Genomic DNA, 13,469 nt, shown 5'->3' on the forward strand with positions numbered 1-13,469 from the left:
TTTTTCTACTTTTTAAAATATTTCCATTAGTGGAAATGAGAAGCCAAAAAAGTGTTGTAAGTGATACACTTCTTGCTGCAACCACAGTACCCTACCTTTTACTTCTTGTTTTTCTTGTTGTTCGTTATTCTCTCATTTCCAAGCCATCCTCTCTTCAGCTGAGAGCACCAAAGTAGCTTGTACCAACATAGATGTCTTACCTCCTCCTTGAGCAAGATACCGTTCCTCTTCTGTCTTCTCTTTGCGACTTTTCCATGTTGCTTCAAGTCTGAAATTATCTTCATGTCCTGTACCAGTATTCATATTTTTCTACACCTTCGAAACAGTGAAACTTTTTTTTTTTTTTTTAATTTTTGAAACTAGGCTTTCTTCCTCAATTTACTCTGTTCTTTATTATGAGTCTTGCCTCAGTTCTAACTATAAGCATTTTGGAGGCAAGATCATACCTGCTTCTCCAACCACATCTCCTTCTTTGTTTCTAAAGCACCCTGCATCTTTACTACGTTTTGGTAAATGTGCATGTAAATAATCTTCCTCTACAGAACAAAAACTATTTCCCTTTCTAATCAGTGTAGAGCTGAAATTTTCAAGGAAGCCTCCCTTCTCCAATCTCTAACCTAAAGTCCTGAGACACTGGCTTGCTCATTTAGAAAAATATATTTTAAAAAATCTTACAGAAATGTAAACAAATACTCAAAAGGAAGTAGGCATAGACCTAAACATATGCTTAAATATTTTGCTGCACCAAGGCCTAAATATTCCTGTTTCCAAATAAAGTTATTTGCTAATAAATTTCTGTTTAAGAGTTGCTGAATTTAAAAGCTGAACCTGATTAAGCATGTTTACCTTCATAAAATATGTCCAGTTGAAACAGAACCATCTTTGATCAGACTAAGATTTATTATTTTTGTTCTAGGTAGCCATCTTATTAAAATTCAGTAAATAAAATTTTATATTATGAAAACATTTATTTCTCCTCATCCCTTCCAACCCTTTCTAAGTTCACACTGTATTTTATTTTTCCTTTCACTTACAATGTACAGAAAGAGAAAAACTATTTTTTATAATTTTAAAATTAGAAAACCAGTCTGAAAATGAATATATCACTGAAATCTGCAGCAGAAGGCCAGCTAGGTACATGCCCAAGAAAGGACAGTGGGAAGATGAGAGATAATATAGGATAGGTTTAGACTTACAAACTTTCATAGACAAAGAGCTCTCCTATCCTGTGTCTGAGCTGTTCAGTAGCTAACAGAAAAGGGACCTGGAGTTTCTACTACTGCAGTATAAATAGTTGCAGTTACACTGATAACTCATCGTTATTCTATAATTTGGGTTTTGGTCAACATTAGAAGACAATGGATTTTTTTTTCCCCTATCGCTCAAAATTAACGATTGTAATAGAATTCTCCTCAAGAGATGCAATAAATAGGCTCCCGTTACACATCATTGAATAGATGACTAACACCAAAACAGGAATAAGAAGTCTAATAACTAACCAGAACAATCCATCTAGTTTTTCATTCCAATTAATCACATGACATGACCAGAAGCAGATCCACCGAGGGACTGAACTGCAAGCACTCCCAGTCACAAATATGCACACATCCCACCTCATGGCTGTGGTCACGCTGCCAGATGTGCCCCAGATCATGGGGAGGAGGCACTGGCACAGCCCCAGAAGGCTCAGGATCCACCCTACCCAGAGGTTCTCCACCCTTCAGTTAAAGCAGGTTCCAGCCTGAAATGAAGTAGCCACATAGTATTTGGAGAGAGAAAAATCAGTAGCATAACTAACTAGGCTATGGTACTTATCAGCTTGTGATTGAGAGAGGGTGAAAACAATCTTGAAATAGTCAATGACAGAAATCTTATGCACTCCAAGCAGCAGGCCTTACAACAGCACGGGACCTATAAGGAAAAAAAAAAAAAGATATTAGGATCTTCCAGCTGTTGGTTATTTGTTTCTAAAACTACAAAATCTTGGTGCTTGTTTTTTCTACTGAGGGGTGAGATATCTTAAGTTTAGCATAGAATAGCTGCCATGCTGTAAGAGCATGTTGTGGTTTAATTCACAGCAACTTATTAATGAATTCATACTTTTGGCTTACAAAACAACAAGTTAGAAATATTCCCTCCTCCCAGCCTGGAAGAGGTCCTTAAAAGTGACTGCAGTTTTCAGCTCTGAATTGCAATATTAGGATTAGTTCCATCCAAAGTCTTTTGTTCTAAATTTCATTTCCTAGAAAGGCTTGCACTAGCCAAAAGTAATATACAATGCTACTGCAACTGTACAACAGAAAGATGTATCTTGCGTCACTAAATTCATCTCAGTTGTACAAGGAATAACATACCAGTCCCATACATAGCTCCAGAGTAAGACCGTCTATGTATGAGTTAACAGAAGATCTGGCAAACTTTGAGGCAAATATTCTTCCCTGCATAAAAGACAGACTACGTAATAAAAAAATTTGCTAAGATTACAGCATAATTCCTCTACTTCGTTTTTAGTCAGGACACTCATACTAGGGCTCAAATGCAAGGAAGCAATTTTGTTGAGAGAAAACCTAACCCTGTTACAATAGGAGACAATGCCCACAAAATAACTCTGGTACAGAACAGCCTCCTGAAAGCCAGGATATGGCAGTAACTGATAAGCTAGTGGAACCAATAACTACATTTAGATAAAGAGTTTCCGACTGCTTACATATACAAAAAAAATGGGTAGTATTAATCAGGGAGGACATGAGCTGTACTTGTTCAAACTGGGGAAAGATTCCAGGCAGAAGTCTGCCAGAGAAAGAAAATGTATGGGCCATACACTAAGCTAAGCAGAAACTCCTATAACTCCTCTGAAACCAATGTCTCCTCAAGGAGACATGAGCAACTGCAGAGCCTCACCAGTGAATTAACTGCATTCTTGCCTGCTACTTTCATATGAAGTCAACAGCCCTCCCACGCTGGATAAATTAGGCACTTAACTATGACACTCTTAACTTTACAATCCCCATTTTATTTCCATTTCAGGTCTGTGGTTATGTCTATTAAGTCATTGCTGTTGGGAAACGCAGCAAATTACTTTAGCAGCCTCAGCTCTGCGGCCAGCAGATACTTGTATATGTCACAGGAAACCACACGTTGTGCTAGTTAAGCATGAGTTTTTCAATACCAGAATTGCCATGGCCATAGAGGCATGGAGAATAAACTTTGTTCGCATTTCTAGCTGTTTTTTCTTAACTCAAATGAAGCAAGTTATAATATGGCTTCTGTCACTACTGCTTCTTCTGATGGACAAAAAAAAAAAAAAAAAAAAAAAAGTACTTTCACACCAGCCTTGAAGTTATCAGCTTACTTTGTGGTTAAAACACAAACTAATGTTAGTAAGTTAGCCTTTCTACCCACCTTTACTCTGAGGAAATAATGCTTGCTTCTGCCAATAGCAAAAGTAGCATCTGTCACTGTGTTTCCCAGAGCAGAGAGGCAGAAGAGGGAGATTTAGGAGCCAGAGTTTAGGACTAGTGCTTCGGAGACATTTGACTATGTAACTCTTCATTCTGCTGATGGGAGTTTTAATATCAATAACCTTCCACCAAATAAAAATAACAGCAAAAAGTATCAAGGGCTCTCTGATACATAGGAGCCCTCTTCAAATCCTACCCATTTTTACTAACATACTAGAACAGCGTAACAAAACAGCCAAAGACAGTCCTTTCTTCCACTCTGCCATGCTATTTCTAGCATTACGAACAGTGTTTCTCAATTTCAGATTAAGGTAACTGCTTCTGTTGCAATACTGAAATCCTTAGCAGTTTCCAAACCTTGCAGCTTCCTGCATGTTGAAACTGAAGTAACGTTTAAGAATCCAAAAAGCATCTTCTAAACCGTCTAAAACAGCAATGAAACAGCTTTAGAAGCTGTGTGGCTAAACCACGGGGAGATCCGAGCTAAACAGACCCCCAAAAAATGAACACACAAACCCAAAGGAACTAAGTGAAAGAAAAAAAAAAAAAGGTAGCCACCAGAAAAAGGAGAATCAATCTCAATATGCATAACACCATCTTGTAACTTATTAACAGAAGAAAAAACTGCTTTAGAAATTTAGATAGAAATTTAGAAACTTATTTAGAAATAAAGCAGGAAATAATAACAGAACAAACCTTGTCATTACAATAAAGTGAGTATATTTTAATCCTATGGTACACACCAAGATGAATTTTCTTGCATTCAGACATGCCAGCGGTTTTCATGTATTGACCAGTGTTAGTACAGCAGTTGCACTATTGCCTGGGCAACCTGTTGGTTTACAAGCTGTTTGCATAAACTGGCCATGGACATTTTTATCATTGCATATTCTAGATCAGCCATTGAAGACCTTGACATTGTGCTGGACCGGGGAAAACAACATTAGATGTCCCATATTACCATTAGCATCAAGGGCACAGCTCCACACAGCTTTTTGCTCCTTGACGCCAATACTTGTATAAAGAATTTCCATCTCTCCCTCATACCCCCCTTCTTCACTATTGCTAGTAGATGCAGAAAAAATAAAAAGCATTTATTTTAAATACTTATCATCAAATTGATCTATCGTGCAGCCTTGCAAACACCTGTTCAAACATAGAAGACAAAACAGTATGGCAGAGCAGCATGAGGTAGGCTATAACTTAAACTAAGCTGCAACAAGTGAGGACGATCATGTTCCCAGCAGGCTAGCTAAGTCAGTTATAGCCAAACATCACCCAGAGCACTAGAGGTTTTCTTTCCTGTCTCAGCACATAGCATGTAACCGGCTCCTGACAACGCACAGGTGAGGACACTGGGTCATTGCCACACAGGCAGAGCACCATCTCCCCCCACCTACAGCGAGTCACACTTGTAGAGCCTGTGACATGTGAAAAGGTCCGGTCCTAAATGGCTCTCCTTGTGCAACTTGTGTACACGCACAAAAGTGCTCTCATAAGTCTCCTTGTGCTCTCAAAATGCAGAGCCTCAAATTTACAGGTTCTTTTTGCACATATTTGTGGCATGTTTTCAACTGAACTTTAAGTATCATTGTGTTTGTTTCACCTGTTCCCAATCAGAACAGCTATTTAGTTTTTTGCCACAAGTTGTTTGTGATTACTGAAACATACACATGAATTTACACTTAAATTCCAGTGCTTCCAGGTCCCAAAAAAGATAGCCTACAAACTAGTAAAGAATGCTAACTGACTGCAAAAGTCTGCTACTAAAGTGAAAAATAGCATGGAAAAAGGATTTTATAGTACTGAACAGTATTTCCTTGAGAGAGAGGGAAAGCTCTAAGTAGTGTCAGCCCTATTACTTTAATAGCTTTCTATTACCACAGATGTCATGGTAGACAGTTTCCATTCCCATTTTTCTTTCACATGCATAACCCAGAAGCTACAATTTCAACCACCACTTTAGACTCCAATTGTCATTATAATTAAGCATTCAAAACCCCATGACAGTTTTGAGTATCTTGCCTAGACTGCGCAAACCCCTCAATAATTTATTTTTTCCTCTCACTTGTATAAACTATTGCAAGTTTCTTAAAAAAAACCCTTAACTTCTAGATATTTATCTTGTAAATCAGAATAACAGAAATACAATGCACAGTGATAAAGTTTTTCAAGAATTCGTACATGTCAACATGTCTTTGTTTAAACATGAATACAGGCTCACAGTATTGAAACGCGTTAACAGGTTACAAACAGAATCTATGTTTATTCGAGAAATAGTTATTTTTATAGGAACTGTAGCGTATTTGCTATTACAGCTAGTATTTACCTATCCACTAACTTTTCTGAAGACTTTCTGAACACTTTTAGTGATGAATAAATGCCTAGAACGCACAGAAGACATTAGTTCACAAAAACCAGGTACCACACCAGGTACCACACAGCAGAAACTTTCGAGGACCGCCCTGCTCCCCGCAGCAGACGCGCTCCTGCCGCAGACCGAGCGAACAGAAACACCTTTTCCTTCCGCAGGGCAGCAAAGCGCAGCGCAGCCGGGGCGGCGATCAGTCAACACTTACAGCCGGGGGGTGCCTGTGGGGAGGCTGTTTAGAAGAGGGCACTGTACCCCCAGCCCGGGCCTGGCGCGTCTCCTCACAGAAACCACGGGCCGAGGTCCCCCCTCAGGACCACCCGCCGCTAACCGAGGCGTGCGTTACAAAGCGGCCCGGGGCCGGCGGCCGCGTGGGGCTGAAGCAGGGCTCGGGCAGACGGGACAGCGGGTCCCGGGGCTGTAACTCCCCGGACTAACGGCCCCCTCAGGGCTGCCCGGTCCCCTCAGGCTGCCCAGCGCCCCGCCGGCCGCACCACAGCCCGCCCCCCCCCGCGCAGCCCAGGTACGTGCCCGTGTCCCCACCTCCCCCGTGACGCCAGAGGCGCGCGGCCGAGGCCCGCCCCCGCAGCGGCCGCCACGTACCTCCTCGGCGCAGGCGGCCCTGGTGGCGGCCCGGCCTCTCGCGCAATCTCGCCTCGGCGTCCGGCGCTGCCCAATCAGAATCCTCCGCGACGCCCGGGCGGGGGTCAGGCCCGGCCAATCCCCGCGCCTCGAGGGGCGGGACCTGTCCCCATGGCAACGGGAGCGGGGGCCGCCGGAGTGCCGTGGGGCAGTCGCGCCGCGCCGCACCGCGCTGTACTGTACTGTACTGTACTGTGCCGTGCCGTGCCGTGCCGTGCCGTACCGCGCCGTGCCCCGCCGCGGTGCCGAGTCCCGCAGATCCTCAGGAGAGCGCCCGGGGGACGGCCCGCTTCACCCCCGCGCGCAGGAGACACCTCGCCCTTAAGACGCAGGGCTCCTCTCCCGCCGCAGGAGGACCGAAAGGTAGCATCGCCCGTCCCAGGCCGCCTCCGGGGCGGCGGTGCCCCCGTCGGTGACGGAGGGGGCCGGCGGGAGGCGCCTCGCGGGCGCGGAGCGGGGCGGAGGCCTCGCGGCGGGGCAGCTCCTGTCAGGGAGAGCCGTTGGCCACCGCGGGGGGGGGGGGGGGTGCGCTCTCCGTGGCGGGGGTTTAACCGCCCTCCCTCCTGTCAGGTTTGAAAACACGAAGTGACGGTAATGCGGGGGGAAACGGTGCGCGCGGTGGTGCCGGGGGGCGGGCGGGCGAGAGCAGCCCGCCGGGGCGAGGGGCTTTCTGCCGTGTGGGGGGCGGAGGTGGCGGGAGAGAGGAGCAGCTGGAGTTTGGCCGAGAGCGTCGTGCCGGCCGCCAGGAAGGAGGCTGCCCAGGTTTCCCTCCCTCCGACCTTTACGCACGGGTGCCGGCCGCCAGAGCCAATGGCTTTTCAGGAAGTAACACTTCAGCGGCCCCGCTGATCGACGCGTAAGCGGTTCGCTTTAGAGCACCAGGAGGAATGAATGCATACCTGGCAGCAGCAGCAGCAGCAGCAAAACCTTGACTGGCTGGTAATTGCACAACCGCAGGAAAAACTTCGGCTGCTTTGTCCGGGAGACTAGACTGGTTTCGCTGGAAAGGGTATAGCTTTTCAGCATTACGCTTACTATAGTACCACTGGAGAAGCTGGGTAAAATACTCTAGTGTCAGGCAAGCCGGCTGTACTCAGAAAATATTCCAAAAGAGGAAGAGGTTGAAACATGATTGTAGAGAGGTAACTTCTTTTTGTGAAAAGAACATGGCTGTGGTTTTCAAAAGTGTTCATGTTTGGCAACACTTTTTAGTAAGCCTGTAGGAGAAAAAGCCTCTGTTGTTTGAGTTGTAAGTATTTGCTGGGGAGAAATAATGTCCAGCATTTTCAAAATTAGACCATCACAGTAACAACAATGAAGCACCAGTACACCACAGTATCAAGTTCAACGTGGAGGTTTGCCTTGGGTCTTGTTCGTCATCTTGTTTTCTCCCACTCTAAAGGAAAGACCCATAGTTGACTCAGTATTGGTGCAGTTTACCCCAAATTCTGAAGTGACTGTCCCTCTCAACTAAACAGAGCAGCATGGGAAAGATTCCTATTGTAAAGACTGGAGAGGAGATGAAGAGCCACTTCAAAATTGTTTGAAACAAGGTTTTGTTGTAACCTTTTACTGACCTTTGCTTAAGACTCACAGAAGGTTTATGGGAGAAGCCTACATTTCTGTGAGCACTTAAGATCTACTTATATATCTTACTGTCAGTTGCTACATAATGATCTTGTACAGTCACAGTGCAACATCCACCATGGGCTGCAAATTATTAACCTTATTACATACAGTAACTCCTAGCTCTGATTATGTATTTTCCCTTTTACCTGCTACTGTAATCTTTTGGACAGTGGCAGTATTTTATTTTAGAATAAAAAAGATAATTATACATAAAAAAGTAATAACATAAGGCTATCTTTAAAAAAAATGTGTTGTAGTAGAACAATGTGAATCTCACTCACTTCTAACCAAGATAATTAACATAGACAAAAAAAAGGGGGAAACAAAATTATGAATTAATATTGCTCATTGGGTCTGCTTAAAACTTCCATCAGCTATTGGATGCAAAGGCATCTAATGTAGGCATCTGATGTAAATTTGCTTGTGGCTTGATGCTATAATACGGCGTGACAGATCATTATTTGATATGTGAAATTATATTCAGTAAACCCCATCAAGCAAATAAAAACTAAGCAAGAACAACAAAAAGGATTATTTTTTAATAAGACTAAGAAGCTTCCATACCTTGGCTATGTAGTAATGGTAGTATTGCTGAACATAAACTTTTCGTTCATATAAACCGAGTTAAAGATTTTGTGTCAAAAGCTGCTCCCAAGTGATATGTATATAACGTAAAGTGTAATCATGAATGGGGAGAGCAGTAGTTCTCTGAGGTAATAAAAAATGTAAAATATTATTATATTGACTCAAATGTCAGAGGTGTGGAAATATTGACCCATGCTTCTAGCGATATACTGACTAAACAAATGCGCTTTACAAAAGAAAGATAAAATCCTTTACTGTTAAGTTAAAAGCCCATATCAGTGTTGCCTTGATTTGAACTCCTGTGCAACAAAGGTGTTTATCTAGTGAGGTATTGTGCTCTTGTCTATTTGATTGCTCAGTAAGCAGAAGAGATCTCTGTGAAGTTCCTGTTAGATACATAGTAGACACAAGCCTTCTGCTTGTATATGAATATGCTTGTATGTAGCTAAAAACATGGCCAGGTACTTAAGCCACATTGAATGAAATCAGAGGCAAAATTCATGCTAATTTCAACAGTTTTTGCTCTTATGTACTATGCATGATTTCACAATTGGAAGAATGAAAGAAACTGCATTTTATTAGAACCGTTTTAATCATATTCAGTGGTAAATATTATTCTTCATCACAGGTAATTCAGGAATATATAGGCCCTTTTCATGATTACTTTTCTCATGCTTTATATTATTTATAAAACAAGAGTGGGATGTTTATGCATATTTGGATTACTAAACAAGTAGAAATCAATGACAACAAATTATGGAAATAAATCTCATTAGGCAGCTGTCATTAAGTGCCTAAATATTTTTAAATCTGGCTCCGTATCATTAGATCTAAATTTATTTTGTTAGCTATTTTGTATTTTCTTTCCAAAGGGGGAAAAAAGTACCTTGAAGTCCTGGGGCATTCAAGGTTTACTTTAGCATCATAATTTGTTGTTGACTAGGGCACAATGCATATTAGTACAATAATTGAAATACTTTTTTTATTTGAGATTGGGGTTTTAGCAAACACTTTGGTTGTCTGTAGTAACGTATTTGAAGTGAGGTTGTTTTTTACGCCAGCAGTGGCAAAATTGCTGTTTGGATTTATACAAAACTCATTTGTGAGATTCCAGGTTTGCTTTTGTATTTTGCTCTGTATGGGAACTGAACTTATCGTACAGGAAGCTATATTCGTACTGGTAAATTGAAAAAAAAAATTTGCTTTTGAAGTCATAAGAGTTTTATCAAGTATGCATTGAATTCAGTACAAGTTCTTGCTTAAGTATTGGTTTCATAGATCTTTTTTTTTGAGCCAACTTTATTGAAAAGAATTGATAAAATCTTGCAAGTTCCTTTGAAAAACAAGACTAATATTTCAGCATTCTTCAGTTAGTAAGATAGCTTTGTAGATATTGATATTTATTTTTCTGAAACAATGATAGGGAAGTTCTTGGAGGCAGGTAGTTTATAAATATGTATGTGTATTTGTGTGTGTGCACACAGATTTTTAAATAATGAACCATTAACCTCGCAACAAGAAGAAAAAATAGTTGTCTTCAAACTTTACTTACGACAGAGCTAAGCACATGTAGTAGCAGGCCGTATGTTTTGCTTTGATGCCATCTTTATTTCTGGACATACAGTTGTGTTGTAAATAGTACTTGCTTCTTTCCCAGTTGAGCATTAATAGTTTGTGTTACTATATAGTATCCCCCAGCATTTGGGTGACTCATTTAATAAAACAGCTGAAGTGTATTTTTTTAAAAAAAGGTTCTTTCAGCAAATGTTATACTACACACAGTTGAGGCATGCTGTCTTTTCTGAGAAGCTGAGAAAAGAAGCTGTTTTATCAGCCAACTTTTAACTGTAAGGAGAACGAAGCAGATCAAGTGCAGTGAGAAAAATGTAACAAATACAAGTCAAAAGAAAAGAATTTAAGCAAAGTAAACAGGATGAGAAGAAAGGATTTTGCTGCCTTTATGTACTTAAATAATGCTGTTTTATTTAAAACTGTATTTATGTACAGTATTAAAATGCTTCCTGAAAAAATAAGGAATGTCTCCTAGTGCAGAGAGCTGAGTGGGATGTACTCTAACAAAAGTTTAGAACAGCATGTCCAGGTTGAAACCTGTTGGATATTGGCTAGAAAAAAAGAAGCAACATCTGAATCATGGGGTTAGTGGACAACTTTGACAGAAGAGAAAAAATGCTTGAAGGATAATGAAAGGAAAACTGTTGCTCCTTGTGTGGGTGGGCAATTTACGGAAAGAGGAGAGAGGGAGAAATGATGCTTGTATATTAACTTTTAAAAGGATGAATTCTCATTTGGGAAGAAAAGTATGCAGGTGTTTTTGTATTTTAAAAGATAACTTGTAAAGGGAAAACTATTGCAGATTGTAGCCATTTCCCTTTTGTGGCCATTTCCCAACATTTCCCATGTTGTTTTCTGCTCATGTCTTCAATGAGAAATCTATACCTAGAGGACTAGTGACCTACTGAAAAGACATCTTCACCACAACCAGAGGTTTATGTTAGCATCTTGAGCTGAAATAGGTTTTTGCACTTGCTTCTCAAAATTGTTGCCCCATTTTAGCCATGCTAATACCAGATTAACTCATTGGACTAACATTGTGAAGAAGATGCATTAACTATGGATTCATTGACTTCCATCATTGGTTAAGGTATGATATCTTACAGCGTCTGTGCAGCAAGTCCTCCTGAAAGAACAGGGAGGAACTAACACTGGTATTTCAGGTGTTTCCAAGCAGAAAATATGGCAGAAGAATAATCTATTTCTGCCTAATTTCAAGCATTTAATGTATTTTTAAAAGATTTTATCAGCTAATCAATTTATATCTTTGCCAATAATTTTTAAAGAACTGAAAAAACCCATGGAATTAAACATTCTCTATTTAAACTGTGATATATGGACAAGTATATCACTGTTTCAAAGAGGTGAAAACAGATTCCGGATGCTAGATGGCTAGCTCAAACTGCTGAAGGAGTACTTTACATAGTTCAGATATATTTTTAATATTCTCATTCTAGTACCGAGGTTAGAATATTCTTAGAAAGATGAAGATCAGTAGATCTATTTTATCTCTTTCCTGTATCTTTTTTTTTTTAAATTCAGCACTGCATATGAAGATTGTTCACTTCTCCAATGTATAGCATTAAAATAGGAAGTAACAGTATAGTCATAACTATAGAGAATATTGCTATCATCCTGCATGTCTGCACTCTGTCTCACACAGGTTTAATTATTTCCATATCAGATACAGCAGATGTACGTGAAATTTTATGAACAGGTAGGCTTATTTGTGTATTCTGTAAGTCTGGATTTATGTTTACATTGCCCGTCATGGTACACATGGGTTTGGCAAGTGCAAACATGAAATATTACATTTACAGTGTTGTGCTATCTTGCTTCATAATCATCCGCTGAGCTTCTACATGAGCAGACACTACACACTATACACTGATATCAGTATATGTTTTTGCCTATCTCAGTTTTAGAAAAATTGACGTTGGGTGTTAGTTCTTCAAAAATATTTGTGCTTTGCTAGGAAGGTGGTGGAGACATCAGTACCAGAATTATGCTGTTTGCTGGGCAATAGGTGTTAAGTTAATGAAAAGTAAATTTTCAGGTTTATATTATAAACACCTGGCAGTTGTGTAAAATAGGTGTACTAATGCGATGTTTACCTGCTTGTGTTAATGTTGCTAGAACAAACTTTAGAAGCTACATTTTGTACTTATCTTTCAAAGCCCATAGCTCTTCATAATTCGAATGTCCGATCCTGTTCCATTGAAGTTGATAGGAATTTGTGATTAACTTTAGTGGGATCAAGATCAAGGTTGCTGGCAGACAGCCTACTTCTTTTCTTTTCCAGTTTTATTTTTCTGTTCATGCATTGTTCATTTCTGTTCATGCACATTTGGTGGCTCTGTTTTGTGCTGTCTCATTCTTTTAGCTCTCGCTCTGTTTTTTTAAAATACTTGAGAGGTTTTTATTTTTCATTTTCCCTGAAAGCTTAGGATATTGGCTTTGTTTGTAAACTACAGTATTCATCAGTTCTAGGGCACTACTTTTATGATTAGTTCTCTTTATGTATTACAAGTAGAAATGTTTGTTTATCCCTCTAGGAAATATGAGATTTATTTCTGATACAAGCAGATTAGAGTTGTGCTACCCTTTAATCTAGGTGGGCTACATGTCTTTGAGTAAAATCACTTAGTTTCCAGATGACAATTGTAACATTAGCTCTGTCCATCTATCTTTAAGAAAGTAACCAGTCAGCTGGGCAGATTCATGACAATTTATATTTCTATTAAACTATATAGCAGTAGGAAGAATAGTAATAATAATAGGCTCAAGCAACACATCCATGGCAGGGCACAAGGATGTATGCTGTGCGTTATGTACTACTGATGACAGTGATAAACTGACGTTGCTCATCTTCTGCAGCACTGTGATTGTCTGTTGATGTGGTGGCTCCTAGTCCTTACGGAAGAAACCACATCCCTGAGTCAGACGCATAGATTCACCTTGAAGTGCCTGGGAAGGAATGGGCATCCAGGAACGGGTTTCTCAAAAGCTGGGGACTGTTAAAGGTACCTGGTAACAGGCTGAGAATAGGATGGACTCTTAATAGTAAAGTGTTTAGTGGAACAAAAACTGGAACCCCAGTTTTCCTCTCATCCTACGTCTTGTCACTCTTCCCTCTAGTTGCTGAATTTGAGAATCATGCTGAGTTTTTTCTTGCAGCTGTTTAATACTAGAATTTGCAGTGGGCCTGG

At 40.6% G+C, this 13,469-nt stretch overlaps 1 protein-coding gene and 1 long non-coding RNA gene across 2 annotated transcripts in view; one reads left to right on the forward strand and one right to left on the reverse strand.

Annotated features, from left to right (window-relative positions):
* Positions 1–887: 887 nt before the first annotated feature.
* Positions 888–6,571, reverse strand: LOC142410181 (uncharacterized). Its single transcript, XR_012775862.1, has 3 exons — positions 6,436–6,571; positions 2,355–2,438; positions 888–1,911 (listed from the first exon to the last, which is right to left on the reverse strand). It is a non-coding gene; the product is annotated as an uncharacterized LOC142410181 (long non-coding RNA).
* A 131-nt stretch (positions 6,572–6,702) lies between these two features.
* NUCB2 (nucleobindin 2) overlaps positions 6,703–13,469 on the forward strand; it is a 30,652-nt gene continuing 23,885 nt past the window's right edge. The window contains exon 1 of the mRNA XM_075502224.1: positions 6,703–6,837. The gene's annotated coding sequence lies outside the window, so the exon portion shown is untranslated. The remainder of the gene's footprint in view (positions 6,838–13,469) is intronic.

Source organism: Mycteria americana, chromosome 5 (genome assembly GCF_035582795.1).
Source record: "Mycteria americana isolate JAX WOST 10 ecotype Jacksonville Zoo and Gardens chromosome 5, USCA_MyAme_1.0, whole genome shotgun sequence".
NCBI lineage: Eukaryota > Metazoa > Chordata > Aves > Ciconiiformes > Ciconiidae > Mycteria > Mycteria americana.